Below are 13,681 nucleotides of genomic sequence, written 5' to 3' on the forward strand. Positions count from 1 at the left end.
ATATGCACACGCAGCATATGCCTCGAGCGCGACCGCATGGCAGCTTAATGTTATACATCTTTATCGGATTTGTCTAAATACGTAAACACGGGGAGAGAGAGAGAGAGAGATGAGCAGCTTAGCCGTGCGATGTCGTGTCTTTCCACGTGAGAGAGTGAAATTACACTCCTTTCAAACGATCCGCTGCGGTCTTTGCGCAATTTTTTCCTTTTTCATTCATTACGTGAGAAGAAATTCGGCATTGTCGGCCCTCGCGGCATATGTCTCGGAAGGAATTCCTTTCTTCCCGGCGTCGTCAGCGTTGCAGTCCACGTGAGAGAGAAGAGGAAATAACGTCAGGCGCGGGGTAAACCCGTAAATAATTTCGCTCTACTACGCCGTGCGCTCCTTTCCGAGTATCTCTCTCAAAACAAATGACTCACTCGAAGAAAAGTAGGCGATGCGGTTTTTTTCGGGGATAAGCGAGAGCTGACGCAACACGTCGTAATGAGCCATCGGAAAATCCTGCGGACTTTCTTCGGAGAGTAGTGGGATATGAAAAATAAAAGCCCTGTCGTCGAGTGCACCAGAGGAATACACATATCAAGATGGCTGCAACAGCAGCAGCGCCTTCGTGGCACGGAATCCGATATTACCTCACGGCCGGCGTGGCAGTGACAGTGGCCCTGTCTCCGATCCTTTTTCCCTCTCTCCCTCTGGAGAACCTTTCGATTCCTCCACGCGGCTCTGTTAGGCGCTCTCTGAGATGTATATACGACGACGAGAGCTAGCTGGCTTTTGAGTATCCCCAGCGCTGATTTATGCGCGCGTGGCTGGGCTTAACAGGATGTTTTAGCGGCGAGAGGGAAACGCTCTTATATTCCTATACGCGAGGGGAACAGCAAGTATAAACAGTGATTAGGGCTTCGTAAGACGATTCAGCCGCGTCGTTATTGCGTGTACAGCATGAGAAAAATCAATTAGCGCTCTGGAGATAAGCTCGGGCTTTCCTCCCCTAGTGAACCCACGAGCCTTGCTGGAATGCTCTCGCGGATTAAACTCGGCTACCTTTGTGAGCGCGGCTAATTAAAATGAAAATTCTGTTTGTTTCCGCGCGGTGCCGTAATAGCGCGAACTCGTTACATTATACCATATAACTACTCGCATATCACGGCAACCGTCTAATGTGTAATTTCGTCATGGTGTAAAACAAGATTTTTTTTTTTAACGAGAATCGCAGCAGGTGCGCGCGCTTCGTCAAAAATTTATTCAGCCGAAGAAGCCTGTCGTCGTTCCAGCTGTTGCGCGCTAAAATTCACGACTCATAGAACGCATCATACAGTCCCTCCCCTCTCGATCTCCTCGATATTTTTATCGGAATCTCTATGCGAAGAGCCGAGCAAACAATCAAACGCCCGAGAGGGAAAAGATGGCCGCGATATCAGCGATTACGATCTTCCTCTCTTTCATATATCCCGCGCACGCCGCAATACATTACGCTCGCGCGCTCGCGGAGTAGAATGTCACGGCCATCTTTATATTTCAAGTTCGCGCTCTCTGCTCACTCTCTCGTGACTCTCGTTATTCAGATTTTTCCACGCAGATGCCGCAAATTCAATTCGCATTGTTATACCCTGCGCTCTATGCGCCAGCTCTGCTGCTATTTTTCCTAAGAGAGAGAGAGAGAGAGAGAGAGAGGACTCACGAAGCGAAGCGAGCGCGAGATAAAAGGAGGAAAAGGAGTAGAGCGAGAGAAAGAGAGGCGAAGAGAGAAGCAGAGGGAGAAAAGAGAGAGGACAGAGCTGCAGGACGTTCACCTCGGCCGCCATTACACAATCGCGAGAGAGCGGCTCCGCGAGAGTCAAGAGCGAGGCACACGCCATCTTGGTACCCTTGCCCGCGAGCTGCGCGCACGACACGGACGACGTTTCCTGCCCGTGATCTTTCCGTTTGTTTCGCGCGCGCGCAGAACCGCAGCTCTCGTCTGGATATATAGGTTGCACTTTTATCGCGCTGCAGTTTCCGCGAGACGCGCACCGCGGTTATTGTTGGCGAGAGCTTTGGCTTTTTAACTGCTTTCTCGAGAAATATGCTATAAACGCTAGGATGATAACGATCATTTTTATTCGATTTTTAACACTCGTCCATCTCACTCGACCCGATTCATACCCTGAGTAAACAAGTCATCTCTCCATAGCGTTATACCTTGTAGGCTCGAAAAGTCCAACAACAACAATGAGCCTTACGGAGTGTAACAACAGTTAGACAGCACTACGCCTCTCTCTCTCTCTCTCTCTCTCTCTCTCTCTCTCTCTCTCTCTCTCTCTCTCTCTCTCTCTCTCTCTCTTGCAAATAAGCTCCTCCGAGTGGCAGCGGCAAAAACAACGACTATACACACAGGCGACATAAGGCTAGCAGAGAGCGGAGATTTGAACGCTCGGCAAGACGCGGAAGCTTATTACGCAGACACATGTTGTTCCGCCGCCGCGGCGGCATGACGTGGCCGAGAATGAGTCGCGGCCGCTCCATCTTTTATATATCGGCTCGGAAATTATTATACCAGAGAGAGGAGGATGGCCTATATGCTAATGATCGACGCACAGCATTCGTTTTCGTCCCGATGATGCCGCGGTTCATTGACACGACGACGCGCCGTCTTACACGTCGATCATCGCTGGATCATTCGTAAAATCGCGATTTTTTCGACGCCTCTATGATAAATCACCCCGCCGGCTTTGTAACGACGCTTTTATCACCGCCTTGTACGCGAGTTATGATGTTACCCGGTGCACAGTTAGCTTATACACTTCTGCCTTTATTATAGTCGTAATCAAACGTTTGACGGTCGCGCGCCTGCTTTTGTCGCTTGGTATATAACGTATAGCTTTTTGTACATACAAGTTGCTCCGTGAGTTCTCCGCTTCGCAAATTGCGAAATTCCTCCGCGTAGCGTCTTCTCAGATGAGTTTTCTCTCAGCGCGCTCGAGATAACGTCTCTCTGTTGGAACAATCGCGAAATTAGGAGTAATGGCTGATGAAATTTCGAGCCACGAAAGAGAGAGAGAGAGAGAGAGAGTTAAGATAGCACGCGCGCGAGGGGAGAACGTGTAATCTCGCGGATGGTATTACACGGGATATTGTAGGGACTGTATTTATTAGGGATTTTGCGCGAAATATCGCCGCGCGCGCGAGTTTCAATTGTCCGCCTGTGGGAAGCACTATGTTTTAGTCCGGGATTTTTCAACTTTATACTTCTCGTTCGAGAATATAACGAAGCGTAGGTCGACACATCAGTGACTAAGATTCAGAAAAAAGCGCTGACGATTTTTCTCTCTCGCGGTGGGATGTAATAAAGAGCAATCGCGGCGCCGTAGCGATGATTCACCCGATTTCCTGAATGGAAATCAAAATATAAGAAAAAAAAACGGAATCGTAGAAAAACGTAAACAAGCGTCGGATGGAATCAAAACTCTCTGCCAAGCCCGCAATAATAACGAAGAAGATGACGAGAGTCTCGGAACCTTGACTGACGAATCTCGCGGCGAATCATCGCGACTCGCGGATTCCATAGCCGTGTGTTAAGCGGCTGATGCCTCGGCTGCGCGCAGGTATTTACACCGCTCGCGCTTGGCGGTGTACATGTATGTAAGTAGGCCGACGCCGTCCGGTACCGTTATCGGCTATATACACGCGGCACATCGCGCGCATACGAACTACGCGCATAGAGAGAAAGAGCCAAGAAAGACCGGTAGATCTCCTCTACGTGTGCGCACGAGTGTAGTGCGGCATTCCAGCGGTTACACTTTGTTACGTTAAGTTACCGCCCTTTCGTCATCGAGTCTCTATGGCCGCGCGCGCAAAGAGGTTTCTATCTGTCCGCGCAGAGCTTTGGGGCCGAGCACAATGCGCAAGTGCGCGTTTCAGATTCTAAAGGCGTTTCTTTCTTTTTTTTTTTTTTTTTTTGAGGAAAATTTGTATAGAGGAGCTTTTCTCTCGTAACTTACAAGACTCTCTGATATACGTGACGGAGAGATTTTTCGCGCATATCACATCATCCTCGGATGTTTCTCGAAGAGCCAAGCCCTGCATGCATACGTGTTTTCCTTTTTAATTACAGCTCATACGCGAGTATACACACACACACACACACACACACACAGGCGAGACATACACAGCAGCGAGAGGGTCGAGGACCGGGATGTAGGCCGAGGGTTCAAGGTGACACGCTGCGTGAGTGTGCAACGCAGAGCTGATGCTTTTTCGTCTCTCGGACGAGAAACAACGTTGCGACGCCTTTCTTTTATATGTATATGTATACCTATACCCAGTCGGTGGAGAAAGAGCCGATGCAGCAGCGGAGAAATTCCATCGGCGGGAGTCTCTCCCATTGAAGGTGTAACACTTTTACGAAAGAGTTACGTTTCCGCGTTGCGTAACGATCATCCGCGATGACGCGCTCTTTGAATCTCCCGCGCTTTTTTCTCACACCGTACAATCATCGCGCGAGATCGCTTCGATTATTTTGGTTGATTCGACGGAGAGCGAGCTATACACTTTTTTTCTTCTAGCGCACTTCTGATGATCACGGCGTGACCGGCTGCCGTAATAGGCTTCTAAGTGCGCGCAACAATGATCCATTGTTGTATACATCTCGAAAGAGCAGTGGTCCGGGGCACTTAAAATATTAAGAAAATCACGCAAAAAGTCACTCCTCTCGCCACTACAATGAGTATTGTGTCTCATTATCCCTATCTCTCTCTCTCGAACGAAATCCCTTTTATCCCCGCGGATCGCGCGCTTGTAACAAAAGACCGCTCGCGTCTTTTTTGCACCTATCCCGACACGTAACGTGTACAACATCGATAAAAATCCATCAACAGTATCAAAAGCCGCCCGATGAATGGCAGCAACAAAGGCGTCCGTTTCTCCGTCTCTAAATCTCGGGCGTCGCTCGGCACTCGGTGTGTATCACCTTGACCCTCGCTTCGATTATACGATCGAACGGCATGACGCCTCATTTGAGCTCGCGATCGCCCGCGATACGCTTGGATTCGCCGCTCGCTCGATCCTCTCGCGCGCTGGACCGAAACGCCTGGCGCTGATAAATCGCGATAAAGAATTCGCGCGCGTGTATGTACTAGCTTATACACCACTGCGACTGGAAAGAAATCGCCTTATCAGCGCTGCCGAGTCCGTACTATTTGTTTACCCGGCTTATCTCGGCTTTGCCTGAAGCAGTATGGTAGTATAGTGGTATGTATATACATGTACTCGCCCCTTTGCGCCGATCGACAGTTCGATGTGTATAAGGTGCACCGCTGCGGGACATACGTTAATTGCCCCGAAAGAATTAATGACTTCACAATATGATGCCAGATTAGGATTGCGCGCGGACTATTGAATGGGGTATAAGCTTTATCGGCGGACATCCAGCTTATTAGCGGATTTAAGTGGATGCGGGCTTCGTCGGCAGAGAGCGAGGTGTGTATCTAGATAAAAAGTAAATTATTTTCCGTCGGCTGATACGCACGGGGATCGTTAATTATTTGGCGGTGTGCTGTGTGTACGGCTGGAAAAATTCCGGGGAAATATTACAGAGTTGTCCCCTATATTTTGCCGCTTAATTGCGCTGATTATTATGACGATTATCGCCGGGCGTATATATAATGTGCAAGTGGATTATGCTTCGTTTTTCCGTAAGGATTTGGAGCAGATTGCGAATGCAGGGTCGCGACGCTGTTTATTTAGTCCAACCCAGAGACAATAAGAGTAACATTTCGATGTTTGTTTTCCTGCTTCCTTTTTTATCGAACTGATTGCACATATTATTTTCCACTGCTCGCGAGCATAAATTCACGATAAAGCCACGATTTTATACATTACGAAAATTTAATCATCGCACGCAACCAAAAAATCAGGATAAAAGCAAAGCAAGCGCAACGTAATTCTCAAGCCAGCGCGAGAGATAGAGAGAGAGAGAGAGAGAGAGAGAGAGAGAGAGAGAGAATCGCCTTGACCTCGAGGAAGAAAAGGCCAAGATCGGCTCGCTAGCTGCGCTATCCTGTATACCTTCTCCTTTCGCGTATACAGCCTTTGGCGTTGCAGCAGCAAAGAATATTCCTTCTCCCTCTCCCTCGCGCGGAGAAGTTCGCGCGCGCTGCGCAGAGAGGGAAAAAGACAAGACTCTCTCGTTGCGAGGAACGGTATAAGTGCACACGAGAGAGCGCCGCCGCGGCGCACGTTATAAGTAGGCGAACGTAACTGTTTTATTAACCGTGGCATGGCTCGGGCACCGCGTCTCCTTCGTTCTTTCTCTCGCGGCGGCGGCTCTGTCCGTCTTACATAATCGAAAACACAGAGAGTGAAAATCTCGCGGACGATCCTACTTTCTTTATCTTTCTCCGACGCCGCCGCCCCAAAGAGGGGCTTTTAGTGTGCCGATCGATAGGTATAAGCTTTCGTGTGATTTTGCACCTGTCGTTCGATTTTCTTCCTGTATTTTTATTGCTTTGTTATATGCCTGTACGGAAGACGCATCGGCTGAGTTATTTATCGAGACGTTTATGGGTAGAAGAGCGAGGAGAGTGACTGGTGGAAAAATATATTGGTAGAGGTCGCTGACCTCCTGCCTGTATGGATGGATCGATCGATCGTTCGGGAATCAATATATTAATAGATCGAAGAGGCTGAATAGAAGATAAGAGCCAATTATAGTTTTTTTCCTCAAACGCGATCGTAGATTCCGAAACACACACGCGTCTATCGGTATAATTCCAGATAAGCGAAGGAGATATATAGCGCGCATGCAAATTTTATAATCGTCGAGTATCCATCGAGAAATATTAACGATCCGACGAGCCGTCGGCTTAATATACCCCAAGCGAAATCCAGTCGAAAAAAAAGAACCGTTTCCTCAATAGAAGATCAGCAGCATCGTCGAGCATAATCCCACACACAGCGATCTCCTCAACGATGATTTAAACTCCCCGCTACATACACTATAATACCACGGCATTTCCATTTTACGTAACTCAACCACTTTTTTCGTTGTAATCAAAACGGTCGCGCGCATTATGCCGCGGCCAATGTCAAGGTCTCTGCATGCACATGTGCGCGTTGTGTTTAGCATTTCGAGCGCGCGACACTTATCGCCGCGGGCTCTGTTTGCGCTGATACACGTATGAGGCTCTTTTTTTTCGCGAGCGTACGGAGATTCAAGGTCGGGAAAAATTACGTGCGGGAAGCGAGAGTAGTAGCGTACTTTCTAAACGCGGTCGTTGACCCTTTAGAGCTTCCTCCAACAAGGATGATGATGAGGCTGATGTATTCTCTAATCGCTCTTACTTCGTTACTTCATCTCGAAATTGTTATTAGGCAGACTTATTCACGCGTAAAAAAAGAGGAAGAAAAAAAAGAAGAAGAAGATGATGATGAGGCTCGAGGTCACTCTTGGGTGCAAGTGTTTACGCCGGTGATGTAACTCTGGTACAAGGGGGCGAGACGAAGAGGAGGAGGAGGAGGAGGAAGAAGAAGAGAGTCCCCCTCGCTTTCTGTTATTCATCGATTCGCTTTCTCGTTAGTTATGCGAGTACTCGAACGAGCAAGAAAGTATATGCGGATAACGTTAGCGCGAACGGTACACAGCCGTGAACTGTTATATCCAGCCGCGGACTCACGCGGGGGACCCACTGGCCCAGCGATCTCTTCTCAGTTCGCTTAATAATGTCGTTTGGCCAACAGCCAAGGTTAGATCTTCTCTCTCCCGCGCGGACCGCTGACTTCGACTTCGCGACATCTATTTGTATACTATATTGTGTGAATTCAGTGATATACATATGTGTAGTGTGTGTGTGTGTCAGTGTGTTATATACCATTGTTTGTTTTGTCGATGTAAACAATTCATGTCTGAATCTATTAAAGTGAAATTACAAAGCGAATTGCGGATGGTTTCATTCATTCGACCCTCGACACCGTAAAGTGAATGCCGAATTAGGGTATACTTCGCGACTTTGATCACCTGTCGCAAGGGCAAAGTTTGTTTTCGATAAGTGCATGTTCGATTGTACGGGGCGATGAAAGTGTAACAGCAATGACGTCAAAGTCTTACTTATAAATTAACGACGTACACGCGCAGTCTCTTATTCCTCTCGGTTCTCACACTCGATTTATCTCGATGTACACACGTGTATACCAAAAAGTAGAGACAGACTTTGATTACTGACTCGAGTTTCGTGCGGCAATAACAGCGTAAAAATACACGTGTACAATCATACAAGACCAGGAGTCTTCCATAAAAACCCGTTTCCGACGTTGATTTACACCTTCGAAAGATCGTAATCGACATAATTTCATAACCAAAACATCAAAATAAGGGACAGCGACAATAATCGCCTGCGTCGAAAGAAGCCACCGCAATTTCGACTCCGGGAGCAAGGAAAACATCGCGGAGAGGACCTTTCGCCTAGACACGCGCACAACTTTACCCTACATTATACACGTGCGCGGGGGCCGTCGTGTCGGAGGCTAATTGCCCCAATTCCAAGAGAAGTCCGCAAGGTCGCCAACTGAAATATTAACCGACAATAAAAATTCCTGCTTGCATAACCTTTGCCGTGCCTATAGACACCACACTTTCTTTCCCCCGTCCCTCGACCCTCTCTCCGCTACAGTTATTACAGAGGGATCGCGCAATCCTCGTGGAATACCTATTACCGCAGACGAGGCGAGAGTCTCTCCGGCTCGGCAAAACGAAGAAGAGGAAGAGAGTTCGGAACCCAAATGACAGCTTCCCGTCGATCCAATTTCCAAAGGCGAGCAAGCGAAATTTCGCTGTGTGTGACAGAGGGTCGACTCCTGCATTATATACAGTCGGAGAAATAAGGGCAAACCCTGACCGCGAGAGACTTTGACTTCTTCTTCTTCCTTCCGTTACGGGTTTCTTCTCTTCGGCTTCGCCGCCGCCGCAACAGCAGCAACAGCAGCATCAGCAGCAGCAACAAGTGGTTAAGGTTTTTATTGTCTAAGACTCAAGGCTTTACGAAGCAGCGCTGCTGCTGTTCCAATTTCCCCGGAAAGCTGGCAAGAGAGTAAGCGCGCGTGTAGGTAAAATCCGCCGAGTGAGAGAGAGAGAGAGAGAGAGAGAGAGAGAGAGAGAGAGAGCGCTGAAATTGCTGTGCCGTTAAAAGTGCCCCGGCTGTTCAGCTGCCTCGGGATCTTTATGGCATCGCGCAGTAAAATAGCGGAAGGGTATATATCCCAGCTCTCATTCCTCGACTTCGCTTCCAAGCACACGTATAGCGAGCGCGTGACGAGGACGAAAATAATGCAAAGCGTGCAGCGCTCTCTGCAGTGTATGGACCTCGTTTCAGGGGAGGCCGTAAACTCTGCCGAGAGATGCTTCTGCTGCTGTTGCTTTTCCAGACTTCCGCAAGATAGCTTCTGCTGCTGCTGCTGCTGCTGCTGCATGCACTGAAGGTATAGCACGACGTGTTGTGGGAATATGCTCTCTCGAGTCTTTGCAAATTTCCTCCCCTGTCGTGCAGCGCCGGACACTTATGCCGATCGGGACCGGATAAGTTTTCGGCTAGAGAGAGGAGTGTGGCAGTATTGTGGGCTTTTAACCGTTTTGAATATTGTACAGATGTGTGTTTGAGAGAAAGGCTTTCGATCGGACTGAATAGACAATGGAGGGATGAGTTGCCGATCGATGCCGATATTACATCGTACCGATATTATCGGTAATGTACTGCCGCATCCAATCTTCCAATCGTATACGTGCAACAAAGGAGTATTATCAGCGTTGAGTTTTAGACCGAACAAAAAGATAAGAATTATTCAGACGATGTTTAGGGAAATGGCCGCGTCGCGGTTTCCCGATTTTTCGCCGATATACGCGAGCGAAGCTCCTGAATAATGTCGTTTTGCATTCCTGCGCGCGCTCGAAGCAGCTCCTCTTCTCTCTCTCTCCCTCCGATATACACATAAACGTTGCCGTCACGATCAGCGAGCCGAGTAACGAACGAACATCGAGATCTACAAGACCGAATCGAATTATTTCGAGACTCGGGTTCTATTGATGAGCTCCAAGTCGCGACGACGCATGGGAATCGACTCACAAGACACGTCTTCATTATATTGTCGGATGCATTAGGGCATTTTAGATTAAGCCAATCGAGATAATCGAGCGCTGAGGATGCAAATGACACTGTCGCTCGTAGAGATCCGCCGATACAGAGACTTTAATGGGCTTTATACTATCGTCTCTATTCCTCTTGCACTGACTCGCATATACGTATACTTCGTATTCGCTCCATACTCGAATCGGCTATATAGCGTTCTTACAAATTCGTACTTTTGGTTAACATCGACTCGGGGAAATAAAAGGCTGCTCGCTGGCAATCTTCCAATTTGAGGAGTAACGGTTGCGCGCATGCTTTTAATTGATCTCGTTAGTTGAGGGAATCTCCTCTCCTGGCATATTATGCACACGTAATGCGTAACTTACCGTTTTCGCGGAGAAGAAGATTCTCCCCGCGTATTACAATGCATAATCGCGTATGTATAACTAACTCTCAGGCGCATCGCCTTGGAACAGCGACGCTTCGATGATATTATACATACGGTATAGAAATTACTCAACGAAAGCTCGCATTGTATCATAGCGTGTGTACTTTCTATACGCGTTATACACGTTAGCTGGGGCATATATTAATCAGAGGAAAATTGCTAAAACCATTCAAGCCGCCAGTGTGACAACAGCTGTCCCGTAAGCTTCTCTCACGATTTAATTTTCCACGCGATCGTGCTCGCGCGATGTAATTAATTACGACCCATCATCACAGCTGTTCGAGACAATACATAGTATATAGAATTGAAAAGAAGCTATTATTATATGCCACACTCCGCTGCAGCCAGTCGAAAAATTATGCATCGCTCAGCTGCGCGCGTTTATGTATTATTTATACACGCTATGTGTGTATGTGCAGCATAAGCCTCGCTCGTATTATCTTCGAGTTCGCGCGTGTACAGTATGTTTGTACCTGGCACGTACTGTAGAAGCACGAAGAAGAAGCAGAAGAAGGAGAAGAAGAAGGAGAGGAACGAAAGGAGGGGAAGAACGAAGAAGAAGGCATAAATAATCATGCCGCAGTGCCCGGGCAACGCTCCCACGAGGCTGGGGCCAACTAACGGTCCGCACCTCCACCATCGGCAGCAGCCGCAGCGCTACCACCACCACCACCACAGCTCGCTCGCTCGCTATCAGCATTCAATTGCGTGCGTGTGTTCGGTTTTCCCTCTCCTTGCATACTTCAACCCTGAGTGAGAGGCTACTCTCTGCTCGTATGTCTGTGTGTGTGTGTGTGTGTGTGTCTTTTCCTTCTTCTTCTTCTTCTTTTTCCTCTCCGCACACGGATACACTCGAAGAGACTTGGACTCCGCGCGCTTCGAAAATTAAAGAACCTTTCGCTTCTGCATATATATATATTATACAGGGTTAAACCGTCGATGTTATTTTTGACGCTTTAATATCGAAAATATCTCACACGCTCGCTCGCGAGCGCACAAAGCCTCGCCTTAATCCTACCTAACAAATCGCGGCGGCGATTCGTATTCGCTCGTGCGGATAATATTTCACATTTTTAAGCAGGCGTATAAGTATAATTTATACCCGCGAACTCGCGGGCGGATTCCCCTGATTGGGACGACACACCGCCTCTATCCCTTTCTTCAACTCTCTTTGTGCCGTGCGTATATACCGAAAAATGCGGGGGAAAAAGAAAGAAAGAATATGTACGAGCTCTAAACGCCGGGATACGCATTCGCACAAAGGCGTCGCTGCTTTTTGAAGAAAATATGGTAATTTCGACAAGTGCCTTGAATAGGCGGGCATAATACGTACTCGTGTGAGTGCACTCCTCGTTACTTTTTTTCTTCCTCTCGCACTGTCTCCTCTTTCGACGGTAGAGAGAGAGAGAGAGAGAGAGAGAGAGAGGGAGAGAGAGAGAGAGAGAGAGAGAGAGAGAGAGAGAGAGAGAGAGAGAGAGAGAGAGAGAGAGAGCAAAGGGGCAAGCCAATTACGTCGGTTTCGTATACATGTGCGTGTGTGTGATTTTAGGATTTTCAAGCGTACAATTATTACGGTACCTCGCGTTAGAACACGCGCACCTTGTCGCGTGCGCGGGATTTTCTTTTTTTTCACAGAGAGAGAGAGAGAGAGAGAGAGAGAATCCCTGCGTATTAGTAGATACTCCTGGAAATAATAGCGCCTCACTAACGAGCGTCCTCAAAGCGCAGCGGTTACCGTGTGAAAAAGCTCGCAATAAACAGGCCTCCGAAATGGCACCCGCAGCTTCCTCGGATGCTTGCGACAATGAAAAAAGCCGAAAGAACATGATGGCGGTCTGTAAAAACTGCAACTGCTAATATACTTAATGCCGTGGAGAAATTTTGCGGAAAACAGCCCCAAGAGAGAGAGAGAGAGAGAGAGAGAAAGAGTCCCTCGCTGAATATATATATATATATATATATATATATATATATATATATATATATATATATATATATATATATATATATATATATATATATATATAAACGAGAGCAGTGATATACAATCGCGCGGGTCTACTGCAGGCTCGTAAATTACGAAAGAACGACCTTGCCCGGCCCAGGTCAAAACAGCGCGTGCGGGCAGCTGAAAAACTATAAGGGCGCGTGCGGTCGCCTTACAGGGGGTCGCAGTCGTCTAGTCACGAGAGTTATTGCTAATACAGTCGCGCGCGCTTACGGAATGTGAGAGTTTAAATATATGTATATCAGAGGTGAAAGTCCAGAGGAAAATTTCTCTCCTGCGCTGTGTTACACGGGCGGATAAGAGCTTTATTCCGAGAGAGAGAGAGAGAGAGAGAGAGAGAGAGAGAGAGAGAGAGAGCAGCTTTTGTGCCGTTTCGAAAGGTTGTCGCCTCTAATCGCGATTTGAAAGCGACGAAAATTCCCGCCACTTCTTGATAATACACTCTCGCGCAAGTGCATTAGGTATAAATATAAACGATCCAGGCGAAAATATAGTTACCCGTGCGGGGGGCGCCCTTCGCTTTATACAGATATATAAGGAATAGACCTTGTTTGGCTCGTTTTCTATATAGAACGAAACTCGTCGCCGAAACTGGTTCAACGGCGGATAAGGGTTTTTTGGCTTTCGCGCGCGGACACACACATGGGAGCTTTTTTTCACGGGATAACTCGTTCGCTGCACATAGAGATACGCGAGTCATTAATTGTTACACTACGCGGCATACGGTGCTTTACTTTTACGATTTCACTGCCAGCTATATCGCCCCGGACGATCGATGCGGAGAATTGCATAGTTTTGTCCGCTCTGCGGATAGGTTATCGCGCAATATGATCCGATCGGGAACGGCGTAATTAACGAGGGCTCTCGGCCGTTTAGATAAATTTTTCGAGAGAAAGAGAGGAGAATCGGAGAATCGTTCTATCAGCGGCATCGGGGGAACTGTTAGAGACAGAGGAGGGGATCGAATTAATCTAGATTTAAGTATAATCGCGAATCGCGCGCGGATTAGTTATGCTAATGTATAACAGAGGTGTAAAAAGTTGGAAAAAGAATTGGATGATCGAAGGTCTCGATTCATTTTTTGCTCGATTATATAGCCTGCTTTTTACTGATGGGGATATCGCTAGT

General features: G+C 47.7%; 1 protein-coding gene across 1 annotated transcript in view; it reads right to left on the reverse strand.

Annotated features, from left to right (window-relative positions):
• Positions 1 to 13,681, reverse strand: part of LOC100679293 (transcriptional regulator ovo) — a 61,604-nt gene that overhangs the window by 47,365 nt on the left and 558 nt on the right. The window lies entirely within an intron of this gene.

This window comes from Nasonia vitripennis, chromosome 3 (genome assembly GCF_009193385.2).
Source record: "Nasonia vitripennis strain AsymCx chromosome 3, Nvit_psr_1.1, whole genome shotgun sequence".
NCBI classification, from domain to species: Eukaryota; Metazoa; Arthropoda; class Insecta; order Hymenoptera; family Pteromalidae; genus Nasonia; species Nasonia vitripennis.